Source organism: Hordeum vulgare, chromosome 5H (genome assembly GCF_904849725.1).
Source record: "Hordeum vulgare subsp. vulgare chromosome 5H, MorexV3_pseudomolecules_assembly, whole genome shotgun sequence".
NCBI classification, from domain to species: domain Eukaryota; kingdom Viridiplantae; phylum Streptophyta; class Magnoliopsida; order Poales; family Poaceae; genus Hordeum; species Hordeum vulgare.
In genome coordinates, this window is record NC_058522.1 from 389564266 (window position 1) to 389586738 (window position 22473).

The window sequence follows — 22473 nt, forward strand, 5'->3', positions numbered from 1 at the left end:
AGTTTCAAATTTTTTAAAATATTTTTAATTGGGGTTTTTACCAAAACAGATTCTGTTTTAGCTCTTTTAGGACTATGGCTATTATTTTTCTGTAAATTGTTTTAAAATATTTTCTTTATTATTTTATTATTTCAGAAAGATTATTGTTTTGTTTATGTTAGTTCAACAGTAGTTTTGCAACAAGTTTGTATTTTATTTTTATTTGTTTTCATGAAATCAATTCTAGTTCCTTAGTAACTTGCAATTGGTTTCCGCACTGTTTCAAATCCCGTTTAGGAATACTTTCAAAAAGTTTTGTGAAAAATACTTTATTTTATCTTAGTTAAACTTATATCTTAGTTCCTTGTTATTATTTTCTGTTAGACAAAACTATTTAGTGTTTGACGTAGTAGAAGACTCCCTAGTCTTATTTGAAGTTTCTTTCGGTTTCTTATTCGCTCTCTCTCTTTTTTTTTGATTGCTAGAATGATTGCTAGTATGAGTGCTTATGTGAATGATATGTTTGCTATATAGATTTCATCGGAGAGTGACGAGTAGTCTATCAAGTTATTTTCTCGAGAAATTCTTCTTCGTCAACATCACAGGCAAGTCACTTTGATCATACTATCACCTATGTTTTATGCATCGTAGTTCTACCATCCTATGCCCAATTGCATGCTGCTTAGGTACTTGGAAATTTTAGTATAGATTGTAGTATCATGTGGTAGGCACACAACAACCCCGATACTTGGCCCCGGGATGACAAATTTCATATTGCTATGCTTGAGTAGACGGGATTTCGGTTGAGTGCATAACACGAGTGATGCGAGGTTGATTAAATAATCAAGACCGGTTAAGACAAGATTTTCAAGACCTCGGACGCAATGCAACACTGGGTGAAGGACGGTTGATCGGCTCCCTGGAAAACCCAGTGGATGCCCGGGATGCTGGAGAGGCCATGTCATCCTGCGGAAAGCTTCACCCAGGCTCAAAGAGACGGACGGATATTTTCAAGACCCAAGGCTTACCTGCACAGTCACAAGTCATTATGGGCTCTGGCTTGGTTGGACAACGCGGCGACTCTGGACAGGCGGTGCTAGCAGATGTAGACGAACGGTAGGAATGGATGGGCACCGACAGGGATTCAGAGGGACCCGTTGAAAGACCATGTTTTGATCATCCGGTCTTCAAACACCCTGAAGTGCGAGGACATACACGGAGGCGATCAAATCTTGTGGGGAACGTGTGCAAAACTCTGCAGAGTACTCAAACCTAATCGATTAGCCGTGTCCACGGTCATGGACGACTTGAGCCAAAGGAACTGGAGTTATCTGGATTGCTCAACACCTTTAAATATATTTGATGAGGGTAATTATTGACAACTCGGGTACGAGAACTGGTTGGCGGAACCATCTCGTTAACAACAAACCTTGTAGTAACATTTTGCTTTCAACCCCTCTTGTTGTAGGATAAAACTGGCTTTATGCAAAACTTAGCTCCACCGACCCAATATGCATGTAGAGATAGTTGATTATTACTTTACCCCTCTCTTATGTGACTTGCCGGCATATTCAATATGCTTACCTACACGGCTGCAACGTCTTATGTTGCAGATATTTTTCTTCGACGAGTAAGAGTATGATTCAGGGTTACGGTCTACACTCAACTTGCCGTTGGTGTTTATTGGGACTCCACTCCCTTGACCGCTTCCGTTGAGATATTTAAGGTATATATCAGTTTTATGCTATTTACATGTGATTGCACTTTGATATATACATTGATGTACTGTGTGTGCCAGCATACTGATCCAGGGATGGCACAGAAACACAGAGGCTTGACTCGTCTTGAGTCGGGTCGCTACATCTATGAAGTTATATTTCCAGATATTTCACTTTTCGCATAAGCTCAGGCACCATTTTATTTTAAAATATTTTCTCAGGTCATTTTTTTGAATAAACTGCATGATGTTTCATTTGTGTGAATTGCACTTTAGCGAAAAAAATGAGATAACAAGATGGAGAGGATATGAATGGTTGATGCTTGTGCAATATGTCGGGGAGGCGACGGCGGCGGGGAGCAGCGGTAGATCGGCGGACACCAACACATGTGTAGCGCACAGAGGCACATCTGCGGACAACAAAACATAACACACAACGGCAGCGGCTGCACGACCATGACGGACAAGAAACAATGCTTAGCAGGTGTAGGTGGGGGTAAGAGTAAGTATCACTTGTCATGTTTAACTCATGGCCAACCAAGAGTAAGTATCACTTGAAACTTACTATAGGTCAAATACTGCTGTGACCATTATATACATATATGTTCCACTTGGTTTCTAAGTTAGTATTAATTTCTTATCACTTCCTTTTTCTTACAGTCAAGTTTTGAATGAAACTGGGCTTTGATGAGAAGTTCATCCGTATATGGGAATTCTACCTTGTATACTCCGCCTCTGGTTTCAAGTCATGAGCAGTTAAAGATTACCAGGTATGGATGTATATATGTGTGTTCTTTGTATAGGTTTAACTGCATTATTACAAGACAAATGGAAGTCCTATACTCCCTCTGGTCTTCAAAAAACATCTTTCTGGAAACTGTCTGGTGGTTTCTAATGCAGATTAAAATTTAAGTTGATGTTGTTTTGTGCAATTATGTTAATCTCATCCATAAGATTGACATATAGTACACAACAGATCTTTAAGTAAAAGGTAGTAAATTACAACCTTTGGTGAACTGCAGAAAGCAATCTTTTATCGTTGAAGGCCCGATTTCACCTGGTGAGAGCCGTTGATATCTCAGTTTAAAGCTCATATTGTTAGGTTCGAAACTGAATTTTATAGGAAGTTATGTGTGTTTGCAAGCCTGCAACACCCGTTGCATTTTCTTTAGCATGACCAACAACTGCACCTCTGAAGTTAACCACGGCCAGCTACCCAAGATCCTCTAGATGCTTGACGGATAGCGTCACTGTGGCGCACGATTTCGAGGTGGCCAGTTACCAATTGCTGGATGGCATCGGGGTCGGCAAGCTTTATTTGTTTCTTAGGTAGGTCACGCTTTTCTATATTATGGATGGATTCTTGATAGCCATCATGGATTAGTGCTAAGTAGGTAATCGAATATTAAACAAGTAAAAATTCTGTACAGTATAGTATTGATAACATGGTGTTAGTCTCTATGATATTTTTTTGCTTAAAGCCTATATTAGTCGATATTAATTGGTTTGTACAGTTACACCCACAGACTACACCATTCAATGATTCGATTTGGGGCAGGATCAATGTTGTTCGCCGTTCTGTTCCATAATTCATAGCATTTTTTTTGTTTCATCAAAGGCGGTCACATTCACATTCAGATTTTTATAATTACATTCAGATTTTTTAGTTAATGATGAGATGTTTAGCCATCCTCCCTGGGGATCCAATCTATCAGTATGTTGGTGTGTTGAGGACGACTGGAGGTACTAATTGTTTAACTTCAAGCTTTCATTTTGCTTACGTATCATTTGTCTCATTGCTCGGTTTCTTAGTTTGTCTCTGAAAAATGGATGTTTGTAAATGATTTGTTTTCACTCTTGTACAGAAAAAGGTAGGGTCTGATATGCATATGCCTTCACTTCACGTTGAGAACGATTCTGAGGCACCACTCGCACCGGAGTACTGCATCGATGCTGGCTCCGTTGGAAGTTTCGCAAGGTTTATAAACCACAGCTGCAACCCTAACCTCTTCGCCCATTGTGTGCTAACCAATCACCACGACAGCAAGCTAGAAAAGGTGATGCTTTTTTGTTCTCGATACGATACTTCCACTTCAGGTGAATTGATTTTTGTTGCATCTCAACAATTTCTACAAGTAAAACTCTATAGCTTCTCTTGAGTTCTAACTGGTATATATACGTGCTTTGCCGGAGCTCTGCTACGACTATGGCTACTATGGCTATGTCTTGAACAACATCGTTTCTGTAGATGGTGAAATCGTCAAGCTACCATGCTACTGTGGTGCCCCAGACTGCCAGAAGCGACGCTAAGCGACTCTACTAGCGGATCTTTTTGTGTTTGGGGGATTATATGTAGTATTGGGGGTATGAATGCAACAATGCATGTTGTGTATATGACAGGCACGACATCCTATAATTATTAGCGACAGAAGCGCTTTCTCTTTTTGTGCAGGGTAGATGACATGCTGGACACGCTAATTATAGTTAGCAAATGAAGTTTGTCTGGGTGGCATGCCTGTGGGTCACGATGGCATGAGATTTTGTAAACAACTGGTTCATATAAGTTGATGGAAGACTTAATTGATCTTTAGACATTTACATGATCAGGATCCTACTTTTGAAGTACCTCTGTTCATATTTACATGATCAGGATCCTGTCGCGACCTTATGAGCCGACGAAACCATCATCTTAGGGTGGCGCTTGGAGTTTCTGACTCGCCCCATCCTGTCGCGACCTTATGAGCCGACAAAACCTGCATCTAGGGTGGCGCTTGGAGTTTCTGACTCGCCCCATCCTGTCGCGACCTTATGAGCCGACAAAACCTGCATTTAGGGTGTGTGCACGAGCTTTCTGACTCGCCTCATCCTATCGCGACCTTATGAGCCGACGAAACCTGCATTTAGGGTGTGTGCACGAGCTTTCTTACTCGCCTCATCCTGTCGCGACCTTATGAGCCGACGAAACCTGCATTTAGGGTGGGTGCACGAGCTTTCTGACTCGCCTCCCCCTGTCGCGACCTTATGAGTCGACGAAACCTGCATTTAGGGTGGGTGCACGAGCTTTCTGACTCGCCTCCCCCTGTCGCGACCTTATGAGCCGACGAAACCTGCATTTAGGGTGGGTGCACGAGCTTTCTGACTCGCCTCCCCCTGTCGCGACCTTATGAGCCGACGAAACCTGCATTTAGGGTGGGTGCACGAGCTTTCTGACTCGCCTCCCCCTGTCGCGACCTTATGAGCCGACGAAACCTGCATTCAGGGTGGGTGCACGAGCTTTCTGACTCGCCTCCCCCTGTCGCGACCTTATGAGCCGAGGAAACCTGCATTTAGGGTGGGTGCACGAGCTTTCTGACTCGCCTCCCCCTCTCGCGACCTTATGAGCCGACGAAACCTGCATTTTAGGGTGTGTGCTCGAGCTTTCTGACTCGCCCCATCCTGTCGCGACCTTATGAGCCGACGAAATTGCTATTTTTTACATGCATCATATTGCATTACATCACACATCATACATACATATCATGCCGGTCTTCAAACCGGGTCAAAGCATAAATTCTTGCAGGTGCAAATAAATCTTTGAATAGCCAATTTGGCTAGATTTTATCATGGTTTATCATAACCAGTGTTAAATGATTGGGGGGTTTTTAAAGCCAGCTTGGAAGAATTGACTATTGTCAAAGAGCCGCCCTATCACATATAATGCCGAGTCATCTAATTGACCGGCCTTGGATTTCTTCAACTTGTGTTTTGTAGTAAATTACAACACTTATGGATTTCTCCGACATATGGATTTCTTAAGGATATATTTGCCGGGTTACATTGCAACCACGGTCAAGGATTTTTTTTATCACAAAGGCATCATCAGCTCACAGAGTGGATATGAATTTATTCTGCAATGGAAGGAATAGCCCCGAGTCGCTGCAGGCACACAACCCGACACTTGGGGGCTACATTATTCAAATCAAGATTACGTCAAAGTATGAAAGTTCCATGTCGCTGCAAGCATGCACCATGACACTTGGGGGCTAATGCAAAACCACGACAGTTGCTCGTTCGGTGCATGGGCGTGCAGGAGCAATCTGACCGAAATCAAAAGCTGGCGATTCTTTTTACTGCTGTTCCGATCAGCGGTTGTATGAGTTCTGCTACAGGTGATCAGAGATAAGGCATCAGGACCAACGTTTTGATTTCCCCTTTTTAAGTGATCAAACTACTATTTCTTGTTGGGCTATCACGTCACATCAATCAATATTTCCTGTGATGGACACTGGATTATGTGCAACCAGTCATCTGCTACTACCAAAATACAAGAGAAGACCATGATCTGGACGTGCATGCCAACTTGGACTTCGCTCCCGCCCGTCTACTCGGCGCCACGGCTCCACCTCGACGCATCACACCATGACACGCCAGTCCTGGCACTCCATGACCAGCGCCGCCCCTGGCTGGCCCTGTCCACGCCTCCCCCGGTTGGCTCGGAGATCTTAAGATATTTTAAGCAACAGGAAAAAGCGAAGGTGGATTCAACAAATCGCCTCAACCCGGAAGCAGACTCAAACTCACGCAGCCATCCCGTCTCCACCGCCGCGTTGCTCTCCTCGCCTTGCAACACCTCTGCTCCGTGTGTCGGCTCTGTAATCTCGGCTGCTAATCCACACGCCAGCGTCACACCACGCCTGTCGTCTGCAGGAGCAAGGAGAAGGTTGCATCCACGTACATCGATCCGTTACTTGGGCTATACTATTCAGATCATAATTCCTAAAGTCCCAGGTTGCCGCAGGCAAGACAACCCGGCTCTTGGGGGCTACATCACTAAGTTCTTTCATAGATCATGAGGTTCAAATTGAAGACCCGGCACATCACACACTGATAACCCGGCCCTTGGGGGCTACAGATAATATGGATATATCAAAAAAATTGAAGAGCACATTTCATTCTGTCATGGAGGTGAAGTATGGGGAGACCGGTTCAACATATTTTTATCTAGTTGAAGCACTGGAAGACCGGCTCAACATCACACGGATTTGTCAATTGGAGTTCAGTTGTTTGACGGGGCACTACTAATAATGATGACCCGCCATTATCAATCATGACCCGCCATTGTCAATCATAACCCGCCGAAGCAAGAGAAGCTAGTTCAACATTGTGTGGATTTCTTATTTCCCAAATTTTCATCAAGCCAAAGCATTGGAGGCCGACTCAATAACATATGTATTTTATTACAAAGGACACGTACCTACGAGATGATTAAAGGCAGTTTGAAGAAACCCGGATTCTTCAAGGAGCCACTTGAGTAAATCAAGCCGGCCAGAGGAGCAAACCGGTCCCTTAATTTATTTATTATTCTTATTTCAGGAGCTTACCATGAATAAATTCAAGCTAACCTTGGGGGCTAATGTCGGGGATATACCCCGCAGTGTAACCCGGCTTGGAGTATGACCCGCCAAGGACTTGGCGACTCACCGGCGACTCAGCAGTGACCTGGCGGGCGACTCATACTTGTCCCCACAGGCGACTTAGATAAATGATGAAGGCCCAAGGCCCAGCATGCACCCTCGCATAAGGAGACTCATAGGGAGGCCAGGAGGGCCGACTCACAAGAGAAGGCCCAAGAAGAGGAAAGACTCCCACAAGAAGGAAACAAGACCCGGATTAGGATTCAAGAGAGACTAGTCCTATTCCTACTCCTAGTAGGACTCTACATGTAAACTTACCCCTTCCACCTATATAAGGAGGGGTAAGGCTCCCCAAGAGGGACAAGATTCACAACTTAGGTCTAGACAAGACAAATCCTGAGACAGATCAAACACCCACGAGATTAGAGGTGGCGAGTCTGCACCCTTGTAATTGAGATCATCATCTTCATCAATGAAGCACAAGCAGGACGTAGGATTTTACCTCCACCGGAGGGGCCGAACCTGGGTAAACTCACGTCTCTCGATTCCGACCAACCCCTTCAAGCCGCCACACGGTTGCGATGGCCTCACACCTAAGTTCTCTCACGAGGACATCTGCCGTGACAAAACCACGACACTTTGGATAACTACGCCTTTTGAGACTACTTTCAAAGCATAGATCAACTACCAAGCCAAGCACCGCTGTGCTCTAAAAGATATAAGTGAAGCACATAGAGAAAAAGTATCTAGCTCAAAAGATATAAGTGAAGCACATGTGAGCTGAATTGTCTACCAAAAGATATAAGTGAAGCTCGACAAAATCACGGTGTGTGCATGTCTCTCTCTCTAGGTGTGCACCAAGGATGGTTGTGACACAACAAAAATAAAAGACTCCTACGATACAAGACGCTCCAAGCAAAAACACATAACATGTGGTGAATAAAAATATAGCCCCAAGTAACTTTACCGATGGATTGAAGACGAGAGAGGGGATGCCTTCCCGGGGCATCCCCAAGCTTGAGCTTTTACGGCATCCTTGAATCTCTTGGGGTGCCTTGTGCATCCCCAAGCTTGATCTCTTGCCACTCTTTATCTTTTTGTCCATAAGAACTTCACCCAAAACTTGAAAACTTCACAACACGAAACTTAAACAGAAACTCGTGATAACATTAGTACAAGAAAGCAAACCACCACTTCCTTAGGTACTTTAGCAAACTCAAATTATACTTGTGCTGAAGTTGGGTTAGTGTACTTTAAACCTTCCATGGCTAATACCCCCCGATACTATCCATAGTTTCATCAAAATAAGCAACCAACACAACAAAAACAGAATCTGTTAACAGCAGACGAGTCTGTAGAAATATGTATGTTTCGTATACCTCTGTTACTTCAAAAATTCTGAAAACTTACTAAACTCTGAATAATTTGCGTAGAAATCAGCATAAAAAAGAATCAACTCGAAAGATCTTACAGAACAAAAATGAAAATTCTTTTCGTGAGATGAAAGTTTCTGTGTTTTCCAGCATGACCAAACGATCATCCCCAAGACTAATCATAACGGTTTTGCTTGGCACAAACGCAAAAATAAACACAAAAACACAATCATAACAGAATTATGAAAGTGTGGAAAACACAAAACAGAAAGAAAAAGGATAGATCCGTTGGGTTGCCTCCCAACAAGCGCTTTTGTTTAACGCCCTTAGCTAAGCGAAAGTGATGGAATCGCGTATAGTCATCTTTGATGCTCAAACCATAGGTACCCCTCATCATAGATTCATAAGGAAATCTTACTTTATTTCTAGGAAAGTTCTCCATGCCCTTCTTTAAGGGAAATTTAAATCTAATATTCCCTTCCTTCATATCGATGATAGCACCAATAGTCCTTAGGAAAGGTCTACCAAGAATAATGGGACATGAAGGATTGCAATCTATGTCAAGTACAATGAAATCCACGGGTACATAGTTCTTATTTGCAACAATAACAACATCATCGATCCTCCCCATGGGCTTCTTGACGGTAGAATCCGCAAGATGCAAATTAAGAGAACACTCTTCAATCTCATGAAAACCAAGAATATCACATGAAGACTTTGGAATCGCGGAAACACTAGCACCCAAATCACACAAAGCATTGCACTCATAGTTTTTGATCTTGATTTTGATAGTAGGTTCCCACTCATCATGAAGTTTTCTAGGTATGAGACTTCTAGTTCGAGCTTCTATTCAAGAGATTTCATCATAGCATCTACGATATGCGCAGTAAAGGCTTTGCTTTGACTATAAGCATGTGGAGAGTTTCCAATGGATTGCATCAAAGAAATACATTCAAACAAGGAGCAATTATCATAATTGAGTTCCTTGAAATCTAAAGTGGGAGTTTCGTTACTACCCAAAATTTTGACTTCTTCTACTCCACTCTCCACACCTTTATCATCAAGATAGGTGGACTCCGAATCATCGGGGCGTTTTTCAACCAAAGTGGATTCATATCCAGCCCCTCCATAAGTAGGTTTGACACGCGAAAACAAAGATTCTAGAGGAGACGCACCAAGCACTTTAAGATCTTCGTGATTTGCATCACTAGAACGCACCCTTTTAAACCTTTCATGTCTAGCGTGAATTTGGGCGGTTCTTTCTGTGCTCTCATTCATGTAGGTACGCATAGCTTTCAAAGTTTCGTCCAAGTTGATCTTGGGAGGAGCGCATCTAACTTTCAAAGCATCAATATCACAAGACATCCTATCAACGCTCTTAGCCAAATCGTCTATTTTGAGTAGTTTTTCCTCTATGGACGCATTGAAAATCTTTTGAGAGTTGATGAACTCTTTGATATTACTCTCTAGATCAGAGGGTAATTTGTTATGATTTCCATAAGTGTTGCCGTAGGAATTGCCATAATTGTTAGAGGAGTTACTAGGAAAAGGCCTAGGAACATAGTTTCCTCTAAAAGCATTGTTGTTGCCAAAATTGTTCCTACCAACAAATTCACGTCCAAACTAGCGTTGCTACTCTCAATCAAAGAAGATATTGGCATGTCATTGGGATCTACGGTAGTGTTTCTACTAGCAACCAAATTCATCAACTCGTCCATCTTAGCACTAAGCGAGTTAATCTCTTCTATAGCGTGCACCTTTTTGCTAGCAGGCGACCGTTCAGTGCCACTGAGAGTAGTTGGTCATGATATTGTCTAGGAGTTTTGTAGCGTCTCCTAACGTGATTTCCATGAACGTTCCACCTGAGGCGGAGTCCAAGATATTGCGAGAAGCGAAATTCAAGCCAGCGTAAAAGATTTGTATAATTATCCACAAACTCAAGCCATGAGCGGGACAATTTCTAATCATAAGCTTCATCCTCTCCCAAGATTGTGCAACATGTTCATGATCAAGTTGATTGAAATTCATGATATCGTTACGTAAGGAGATGATCTTAGCCGGCGGAAAATACTTGGATATCTAAGCATCTTTGCACCTATCCCAAGAATCGATACTATTTTTAGGCAAAGAAGAAAACCAAGTTTTTGCGCGATCTCGCAACGAGAAAGGAAAAAGTTTCAACTTAATCACGTCATTATCCACATCTCTTTTATTTTGCATATCACAAAGCTCAATGAAGGTATTGAGATGGGATGCGGCATCTTCACTAGGAAGGCCAGAGAATTGCTCTTTCATAACAAGATTCAGCAAAGCTGCGTTGATTTCATACGATTCTGCACTAGTGGCAGGAGCAATCGGAGTACTAATAAAATCATTATTATTAGTGCTCGAGAAGTCGCAAAGTTTGGTGTTTTCAGACATGATGTCTTCAACAAACAAACAAGCACACAAGCAAGCAAGAAACCGGCAAAGGAAAACGGCAAGGGCAAGAGAAAACGGTGAAGGAGAAAGGCGAATGAAAACGGCAAATGTGGAGTGGGGGAGAGGAAAACGAGAGACAACTCGCAACAAAAGTAAATGCAAGAGAAGAGTTTGTGAGACCTACTTGCAAAGATCTTGATTTCTCCTCCCCGGCAACGGCGCCAGAAATAGGCGTGTTGACATGAGATTACTCTTGTCTTGATCTCCTCGGCAAGCGATCTTGATCTCTCCTCCCCGGCAACGGCGCCAGAAATACTTCTGCTACTTCAAAAAGATCCCCGGCAACGGCGCCAGAAATACTTCTGATTGTTTTGCTGTGTATCCCTTGCAACGGCGCCAGGAAGTAGTTGTGTCGACGGCTCCAGGAATCCTTCAGCAACGGCTATGCCTTAAGGGACTTCCTAGGCAAGTATGCAAAGGATTCCCCCCGTGGCCTTGGAGCCTTGCGTTGGTGTTCCCTCGAAGCGGAAAGGGTGATGTAGCACAGCGACGGTAAGTATTTCCCTCAGTTTGAGAACCAAGGTATCAATCCGGCGGAAGAGTTTCTCAAGATCCTGCACAAACACAAAAGCTTGCACCCAACACTATGAAGGGGTTGTCAATCCCTTATAGATTGTTTGCCAAGTGAGAACTGAAAGCAACAAAGTAACAAAGCAAAGTAAAAGCAGAGATGTAAACGATGGATGTGAATAGACCCCGGGGCCGTAGTGTTTACTAATGGCTTCTCTCATAAAAGCAAGTAGACGGTGGGTGAACAAACTACTGTCGAGCAATGGACATAACTGTGCAGAGTCGTGACGATATCTATGCAACGATTATTTCTATAGGCATCACGTCCGAAACAAGTAGACCGATACTTTCTGCATCTACTACTATTACTCCACACGTCGACCGCTATCCAGCATGCATCTAGTGTATTAAGTCCATAAGAACACAGTAACGCCTTAAGCAAGATGACATGATGTAGAGGGATAATCTCAAACCAATGATAAAAACATCACCTTTTTACCCTTGTTGGCAACTGCTTGATGTGTGCCTTGCTACCCCTATTGTCACTGGGAAAGGTCACCACATGGCAGAACCCAAAACCAAGCACTTCTCCCATTGCAAGAATCATAGATCTAGTTGGCCAAACAAAACCCAAGACTCGGAGAGACTTACAAGGATATCAAATTATGCATATACGAAATCAGAAAAGACTCAAATATATTTCATAGATAATCTGATCACAAGTCCACAATTCATCGGATCTCGACAAACACACCGCCAAAGAAGATCACATCGGATAGATCTCCATGAAGATCATGGAGAACTTTGTATTGAAGATCCAAGAGAGAGAAGAAGCCATATAGCTACTAACTACGGACCCGTAGGTCTGAAGTGAACTACTCACGAGTCATTGGAGGGGCGATGATGATGATGAAGAAGCCCTCCAGCTCCAAAGTCCCCTCCGGTAGGGCGCCGGGAAGGGTCTCCAGATGAGATCTCGCGGAAACGGAAGCTTGTGGCAGCGGAAAAGTATTTTCAAGGCTCCCCTGATTTTTTGCGGAATATTTGGGAATATATAGGCGCAAGACCTAGGTCAGGCGGCGGCCAGGGAAGCCACAAGCTTGCCCACCGCCGCCTCCCCCTGGTGGCATGGTGGGAGCTTGTGGGCTCCCTGGAGCCCACCTGGCTTGGCCCAAAGGCCCCCTGGTCTTCTTCCGTTCAGGAAAAAAAATCATTTCGGGGTTTTTATTCCGTTTGGACTCCGTTCCAAAATCGGATTTGAAAAGAGTCAAAAACACGGAAAAAACAGGAACTGGCACTTGGCACTGAATTAATAAGTTAGTCCCAAAAAAGATATAAAAAGATACATAAAACATACAAAGAAGACAAGATAACAGCGTGAAACCATCAAAAATTATAGATACGTTTGAGACGTATCAGTCGACCATAGTAGTCCTATGCTCGGGTGAATGAGCTGGTGGTGGTGGCAAGGACGGCTCAACAGTCCTCCTGGATCTTCCGCGGCCACCACCTCTCCCTGTACCCTTCCCCTTCTTCCCTACCAGACTAGCACCTCTCCGAGTGTGCAATGCCGCCGACGAAGAAGAACCCACGGGTGGTGTCGACAGACTATCTGCCAAGGCTCTACGGAGAGATAGGGGTGGAAGGGAAGTACCACCCCTCGTGCGGGGCGGCTGGGAAGAAACCGTCGAGCGCTCTGGACCAACACCCACCATCTTTCAACACCTGGTGACCTGCCATGATAAAGATTAAAAGAAATTAGTACAACATAAAAAATTGAATAAATGACATGAATAATAATATGTACATGAATAATAAATATTAAAATATATATAATTTAAGTTGTGAATCTTAGAAACTAATAATCACCATCAATAAATGCATCATCATCATCACAATCACGCATGTCTTCATGAATGACGTGCTCGTCGGGTTCAACGGCGTGAAGTTGTGAAAGGCCTTTCTTTAATCGTTGAAGCATTGACAGGTCATCTGCATGAGTAACCTCTACGAGTTCCAGGTCTTCTGGTTCCGGCTCAGGGGTGGATTCGAATTCATTATCGTTGTCTACTTCCATGTTCTTGGGTGAAGCATGGTGGTTCTTGAAACGTTTCTTGGAAAGACGTGTTTCTTGGAACAATTATCCATCATATGTGTCTGGGTTAATGTGAGGTTCATAATCCTGTTCATTTGGGAGAGGTGGTCTGACATGTGGTGGCACTTCATAAACAACATACGAACCTTCCAGATTCTTTTCCGTTTGGCATGCCCACGGTAGATAGAAAACTTGGGTCGCCTGTTGAGCCGTAATATAGACATCGGGAACATCTAAATGGGTGTTTGTATTGATTTCGACTAGTCCTATATGTTCTTGAGTCCTTCTAGTCTCGTTCGGCCGGAACCAATAACATTTGAAGACTACGACATTCGGTGGGTTTTCACCATAGAATTGAAGTTCATAAATTGCTTCAACTCTTCCATAATACTTGATAACACCTTCGCCAATAGCAGAGACACCGCAATTTGTAGATTTCCGGTCGGGCATAGATAGCTCTTTGCCAAAGGTGCGAAAGAGATACCCGTTGATGTTGTATTTCTCAAATGAATGGACCTTATAGTCAAAACCATTAGCGACTTGTCTCAATTCGGCGTCCGTAGACTCTGAATTAGCCTTCAAGTTTAATATGAAACGATTGTTGCATTAGCCGCAAGTTAGACCAAGAAATGAAATGGTCCATTATCACCGTTTGTATGAACCAAGAGATGAAACCGGGATAGCCGCCTCCTGTCTTTGACAGAAGCTCATACTCTTCGACGGGATCATTTTCGATCACCGCTCCATCCGAGAATTTGGCGACGTAACGGTTGTTTGAAATATCTGGGAATAAGAGCAGTTCAAAGGAACTAGAACTTACAGGAAAATGTGCCGAGAACTCACTCGATGTACGGCCGCACTTCTGTTAGGTTGTTGAAGATATACAACAAAATATTCCGCCATTCTTCGACATCCAACGTTATTGGCTTCGAAGCACCGGTTGGTGCGAGCTTCCCTTTGAATAGGCTGAGGTTGGACCCACCTTTTTTAGGGTCTGCATCATTGTGCCGAGGCTTCGGATTATGCAAATGATGATTTTTGGCTTCGTAGTGTGCTGTCACAAAGTTTGCCACCTCCTCAGTAATGAATGCCTCGGCCATCGATGCTTCAATTCTATGCTTATTTTTACATTTAGCTCGAAGGGTCTTCTGCATCCTCTCAGTTGCAGAGCACCAACGATCTTGCACGGGCCCACCCAATCTTGCCTCGGTCGGTAGATGTAAAATCAAATGTTGCATTGGATTAAAGAAGCCCGGTGGAAAGATCTTCTCTAACTTGCACAACAACTCCGGTGCAAACTCCTCCATGTCTTCTACCACGCCAAGCGACAATTCTTCCGTACATAGAACACGGAAGAAATAGCTCAGCTCCGCCAGTACTAGCCATTCATCCTCAGGAATAAAGCCACGTAACATCACCGGCATTACCCGCTCTAGCCATATGTGCCAATCATGACTCTTGAGACCAAAGATTTTTAATTTTTCAAGACTCGCTCCCCTCTTTAGATTCGCTGCATACCCATCGGGGAACACCAAGTGCATTTTTACCCACAAGATAATTTCCCTCATAGCTGGCCTTCCAAGATTGAACCAGGCCTTTGGCTTCGACCACTTCTGCTTTCCTTTGCCTTCTCGCTTGTTTTGTAACGGTCTATGACATAGTGTCTCTTGATCGACTCTAGCCTTAGTATTATCCTTTGTCTTCCCATCTATGTCGAACAATGTACCAAAAATAGCCTCTCCGATATTCTTTTCAGTGTGCATCATGTCGATATTGTGTGGAAGAAGGAGGTCTTTGAAGTAAGGCAGATCCCAGAAGCATGGCTTGTGAGTCGAGGCGTGTTTTGAATTATACCCCTTGAAATACCCTGGACGCTTTGGATCAGGCTCGAGGGCGTTTAACTGATCCAGGATCTGTTGGCCTGTCAACGCAGGTGGTGCCAAGTTTTTGACAACTTTACCTTTGGTAAAGTTCTTCTTGTCTTTTCTGAACTGATGGCCAGGATCCAGGAACTGTCTATGCAAGTCAAAGCAAGAATAGTTCCGACCCTCCTGCAACCAATGAAACTGAAGAGCTGCCTTGTATTGGGGGCATGGGAACTTTCCATGCACACACCATCCAGAGAATAGTGCATACGCCGGCAAGTCATGCATAGAGTACATGTACCACACATGCATTTTGAAGTTTTGTTTTATAGCGGCATCGTATGTCTTGACCCCATTATCCCAAGCTTCTTCCAATTCATCCTTAAGCGGCTGCAGGTACACATTCATATTCTTCCCCGGATAATTGGGCCCTGGAATTATCAACGTCGGAAATATGTTCTTTCTTTGCATAATCTGTCCCGGGGGGGGGGGAGATTGAGTGGAATGACAAATAGAGGCCAACAACTATATTTGGTTGCCGTCATGCCGAAGGGATTAAAACCATCCGTGGCAATGCAGACTCGAGGATTCCTTGGATCTGCCGCTTTATCCTAATGCAATCCATCGAAATGTTTCCACGCTTCCCCATCCGATGTGTGTACCACCATCTTATTCCCATCCGCATCTAGTTCGGTTCTTTTGCCCAATTTGTGCCATGTCATCTGTCTGGCCGTCTCTTCGACCATGAAAAGACGTTGAAGTCTTCGTACGATTGGCATATACCAAAGAACACTAACTGCAATTTTGGTCTTCCTCTTCTCACCCATACCGTTGTCTACCACGAGATACCTGCAAGACTCGCAATTGGTACAATAGTCCAAGTGTGCATACTCCTTCCTAAATAAGACACATCCTTTCTCACATGCATCTATCTTCTCATAGGGCATCTTAAGTACACGAAGTATTTTGTCCAACTGGTATAGGTTTGCAGGCATGACATGGCCTTTGGGTAGGAAGCGTCCAAATAGTGTCATCATCACGTCGTAGCATTCTCTTCCCAAGTTGAACTGAGCCTTCAGAGCCATTACTTGTGCAATTGCATCCAGCTGACAGAGCTCAGTGTGCTCATGGAGAGGACGTTTTGAAGACTCCAACATTTCATAAAAGGCCTTTGCAGATTCCTCCATCTCATCTTCCGAATCCCGAGCATCATCAAAGTCTTGCACCATGTCTTCGATCCCGGTACCATGCTCGTCCATCCGATGACGGACCACCTCAGCTCTTGTGCGTTGTATAGACTCACGATGAAATGTCCACACTGTATAATTAGGCTTAAAACCCCTCCTCTCCAGGTGTTTAATCATTACAGCCTATGTCGTCTTTTTATAGTTGTCGCATCCAGGACAGGGGCAATAGTTTCTTTCCTGGCCATTTGCGAATGCGGCTTTCACAAATTCCTTTGTTTTTACAAACCATTATTTCGTCATCTCTTTCTGACTAGGGTGACCAGTATACATCCACACACGATCACTCATCTTGCCTAGCTACTAAAGACATAAGAAATATATTTATATATAATTTAGCATTTATATTCGTCGGTTAATCAGGTCCGCCATTTTTATTACGTCCAGGCAACCTACACGCTAATAGGTAAAGATAGGTCCTAATCCCACCCGAGTATGTGTAGATTGGGTTCGTTTTCCCATGCTCTGCTCCGGATCAAACGCAAATTTTCGGCAGCACCTCCCCGCTGTTCTCCTGATACACGTCTCCGCAATAAACAGAGAGGATGTGCATCCGGAGAACAACAGGGAGGCCATGACGAAATTCCGCATCGCATCCAGAGCACAACATACGGGAAAACGAACCCAATCTACATATACTCGGGCTGTCCATGGATAATGTTGGACAATCCGAAAGGATGGCGGTTATAAATATGCAAAGACATGCATATTTATAGATGTTGCCCTTTCGAACAGGAGACGCATACTGGTCACGCATACTGATAAATTAATTTAATTACCTAAATATAGAAAGTTTCATCCGGAAACCGAGCCACAGTAAATGAAGGGGCGAGGAGGAGATGAAATTTGTACTGACCCACGAATGCAGGGGCGGAGCTCGTACAACGCCCGGGGAGGTCTTCGCACAGCAGACCTCGCAGCGATGAGACAACTATCACATGTAAATCCACCCGATCAACACAAATATTCTAATTATGTCTAATTATGTCATTTTTTAGGAAAACAAGCTAAGAATATAATATTCATGAGCTAACCAAGGTTCTTATGCCATTTTGAGCTTATAATGTCTTTTTGGAGCTAAATGGGCTAATTATGTCATTGTTGGGGAAATTAAGGCAAGGAGAATATGAAAGAGGAGAAGAAAGAGGAGGAGGAGAAGAATAAGAAGAAGAAGAAATCAAGAAGAAGGAGGAAAAGGAGGAGGAGGAGGAGAAGGACTAGAAGGTCATTGGCCTTCTCCCCCTCCTCGTCCTCCTCCTTCTCCTTCTCTTCTCTTTCTCTTCTTCTTTTTGTTCCTTCTTTTCATTTCTCCTCTTCTCCTCTTCTTGGAGCTAAATTAGCTAACTATGTCTTTTTGCAGCTAAATGGGCTAATTATGTCGTTATAGAGGAAAACAAGCTAAGTATATAATATTAATGAGCTAACCAAGGTTCTTATGCCATTTTGAGCTTATAATGTCTTTTTGGAGCTAAATGGGCTAATTATGTCATTTTTGGGGAAATTAAGGCAAGGAGAATACGAAAGAGGAGAAGAAAGAGGAGGAGGAGGAGAAGAAGAAGAAATAAAGAAGAAGGAGGTGAAGGAGGAGGAGGAGGAGGAGGAGGAGAAGGACTAGAAGGTCCTTGGCCTTCTCCTCCTTCTGCTCCTCCTCCTTCTTCTCTTTCTCTTCTTCTTTTTGTTCTTCCTTTTCATTTCTCCTCTTCTCCTCTTCTTGGAGATAAATTAGCTAACTATGTCTTTTTGGAGCTAAATGGGCTAATTATCCCATTTTAGAGGAAAACAAGCTAAGTATATAATATTAATGAGCTAACCAAGGTTTTTAGCTTATTATGTCATTTTGGAGGATAATTAGCTAAACAAGCTAAAAAATAAGAAGGAGGAGAGAAGAAGGAGAAGAAGGAGGGCTCCTTCTCCTCCTCCTCCTTCTCCTTCTTCTTCTCTTCTTCTTCTTTTCATTTTTCCTCTTTCTTCTCCTCTTCTCCTCTTCTTCTTCTTCTTCTTCTTCTTCTTCTTCTTCCTCTTATTTCTATTTCTATTTTTCTTTATCCTCTTCTTCTACTTATTTTTTTTCTCTTCTTCTCCTTCTTATTTTTTTCTTGTTCTCTTCTTCCCTTCTTCTCTTCTTATCTTCTTCCCTTCTTCTTCCTCTTCTTTCTATTAAGCTAACTAACTAGTGGAAGATGGTCTAATTCCAAAACAACAACAACAACTACAACAACTACAATAACAACAACTACAACAACTAAAATAACAACAACAACTACTACAATAACAAAAAAAAACTACTACAACAACTACAATAACAACAACTACTACAACAACTACAATAACAAGAACAACTACTACAACAACAATAAAAAATCAACTTTCTAGTTATAATCTAATTCCAAAAAACTAAATACCAAAGAACAAAAAATCAACTTTCCCGTGCGGGGGGGTGTGGGGGCTCACCGGGAGGGGCGGCTGTGGCGTCGTGGATGGCGGGGCCGGGGGTGTTGGGGGTGGCGGGGCGGTGGCGCAACGGTGGTGGCTCAGGTGGGCGTCGGGGAGAGGTGGGGCAGCGACGCCAAGGGGCTGTGGGGCACCGGGGCGGCGACGAGGGCGGTGGGGCGGCGGCGGCGGGGCTCTGAGGCACCAGGGCGGCGCCAGGGGCGACAGGGGCGGCGGCGCGACGGTGCTGGCGGCGGTGGGCGTCGGGGAGAGGAGTGGGAGAGAGAGGGGCGGGGTGGAGCCGTTACATAGTGGGTGAGAGAGAGAGGGGCGGGGTGGAGCCGTTACACACGGAGTTAGCTCTTTGTCGTCTGCTGGCGGACGACAAAGAGTCTAGACTCTTTGCCGTCTGCCTCCGGACTCTTTGTTGTCCGCTAGCAGACGACAAAGAAGGGACTCTAGTTTGACCTAACGTCCCCGCGGTCAGGTGGGACCCATCTATATGTTTGCCGTCTGCTGTGCCACTCTTTGCCGTCGGCGGCTAACGGCAAAGATGTGACTGATGGCAAAGACACTCTATGCCATCAGCCAGTTCTGTGTCGTCTGCTTTGTGGCAGCTGACGGCAAAGACACTCTATGCCATCAGCTAGCAAACGACAAAGATTTGGCAGACGGCAAAAAACTGAATTCCAGTAGTGCTTCTTCAATTTGCACAAAGTTATATATATCCTGCAAGGCAGCTTGTTTCTTATGGGCAGGAAAATATTTCTCAGAGAAGTAGTATATCATATCCTGGGGACTATGCACACAACCAGGAGCAAGAGAAGCAAACCAAGTTTTAGCATCACCCTTTAGTGAGAAAGGAAACAACTTAAGGATATAGTAATAGCGAATTTTTCCTCATTAGTGAATAGGGTGGCTATATCATTCAGTTTAGTAAGATGTGCTACAACAGTTTCAGATTCATAACCATGAAAAGGATCAGATTCAACCAAAGTGATTAACTCAGGATCGACAGAGAACTCATAATCCTTATCAGTAACAAAGATGGGTGAAGTAGCAAACTTAGGATCATATTTCATTCTAGCATTCAGAGATTTTTCTTTCCACTTGCGTAATAAATTCTCATGATCATAGCTATCCTTACAAGCAAGAAAGTCTTCAGCTACCTCTCCCTCCATAACATAACCCTTAGGTATATTAGGCAATTCATATCTAGGATAGCTAGGTCTAACAGGTGTCACAACAGGTTCAACTTCAATAATTTCATCAGTTTCAGAAGTATCATCAGATTCAGCAGTAACTCTAGCAATTTGTGCATAAAGAAATTCACCCAGTGGCATATCATTATCAAGAAAAGAATCATTATAAGCATCATGGATAACAGAAGTAGCATCATCAAGCACAGGCGACATATCAGAATTACTAGTAGGTGGTGGTGTCACAAATTTACTCATAACAGAAGGTGAATCAAGTGCAGAGCTAGATGGCAGTTCCTTACCTGTCCTTGTAGTTGAGGGCAAGACTTTAGTTTTTGGATCTCTTGGATTCCTCACAGTGATCAACAGATATAAATCCCAAGTGACTCACAGAATAGAGCTATGCTCCCCGGCAACGGCGCGTGAAAAAGGTCTTGGTAACCCACAAGTATAGGGGATCGCAACAGTTTTCGAGGGTAGAGTATTCAACCCAAATTTATTTATACGACACAAAGGGAGCCAAAGAATACTATCGAGTATTAGCAGTTGAGTTTTCAATTCAACCACACCTGAAAGAACTAGTATCTGCAGCATAGTTTTAGTAGCAAAGTAGTATGATAGTAACGGTAGCGGCGGTAACAGTAGCAGTAGTAATTTGTATAGCAAGTGTGACAGCAGTAGCGGTAAAGTAACTTAGCAAGGTCCAGGATAGGAAAAGCTCGTAGGCATTGGATCGGTGATGGATAAGTATGTCGGATGGCACTCATCATGTAACAGTTATAACATAGGGTGATATGTAACTAGCTTCAGTTCGTCAATGTAATGTAGGCATGTATTCCGTATTTAGTCATACGTGCTTATGGAAAAGAACTTGCATGACATCTTTTGTCCTACCCTCCCGTGGCAGCGGGGTCCTAATGGAAACTAAGGGATATTAATGTCTTCTTTTAATAGAGAACCGGAACAAAGCATTAACACATGGTGAATACATAGGATCCTCATACTATGGTCATCTCCGGGAGTGGTTCCGGCTATTGTCACTCCGGGGTTACCGGGTCATAACACATAGTAGGTGACTACTACTTGCAAGATAGGATCAAGAACACAGATATATTGATGAAAACATAATAGGTTCAGATCTGAAATCATGGCACTCGGGCCCTAGTGACAAGCATTAAGCATAGCAAAGTAGTAGCAACATCAATCTTAGAACATAGTGGATACTAGGGATCAAACCCCATCAAAACTAACTCGATTACATGATAGATCTCATCCAACCCATCACTGTCCAACAAGCCTACGATAAGATTACTCACGAACGATGGAGAGCATCATGGAATTGGTGATGGAGGATGGTTGATGATGACGACGGCGTCGATTTCCCCTCTCCGGAGCCCAGAACGGAGTCCAGATCTGCCCTCCCGAGGAAGAACAGGCGATGGCGGCGGATCCATATTGTGAAACGCGATGAACTCTTCTCTCTGATTTTTTTTTCTGGGCGAGAGAGGTTATATAGAGTTGGATATGAAGTCGGAGGAGCCACGTGGGCCCCACGAGCCTGCTAGGCGCGCCCTAGGGGGGCGCCTGCAGGGCTCGTGGCCCACTGGCAGCGTATCTTTAGTTGATTCTTTCTCTAATATTTTTTATATATTCCATAAAAAATCCTCGTAAGTTTCTAGGTCATTCCGAGAACTTTTATTTCTGCACAAAAACAACACCATGGCAGTTCTGCTAAAAAACGTCAGTCCGGGTTAGTTTCATTCAAATCATGCAAATTAGAGTCCAAAACAAGGGGAAAAGAGTTTGGAAAAGTAGATACGTTGGAGACTTATCAGTCATCTCAACGGAATTACGTGGTGCCCTATTTAAAGTGAATGTGGTTGTCTCTAATGCCTAACCAAAAAACGATAGTGGTAATTCGATAAGAGACATCATAGTATGCACCACATCCAATAGGGCGTGGCTATGACGTTCGGACACACCATCACACTATGGTGTTCCATGTGGCATTAGTTGTGAAACAATTTTCACATTGTCTTAAATGTGTACGAAAACTCGCAACTTAGATATTCATCTCTACGATCATATCGTAGACATTTTATCCTCTTGTCACGACGATCTTCAACTTCACTCTGAAATTGCTTGAACCTTTCAATAATTTAGGCTTGTGTTTCATCAAGTAAATAT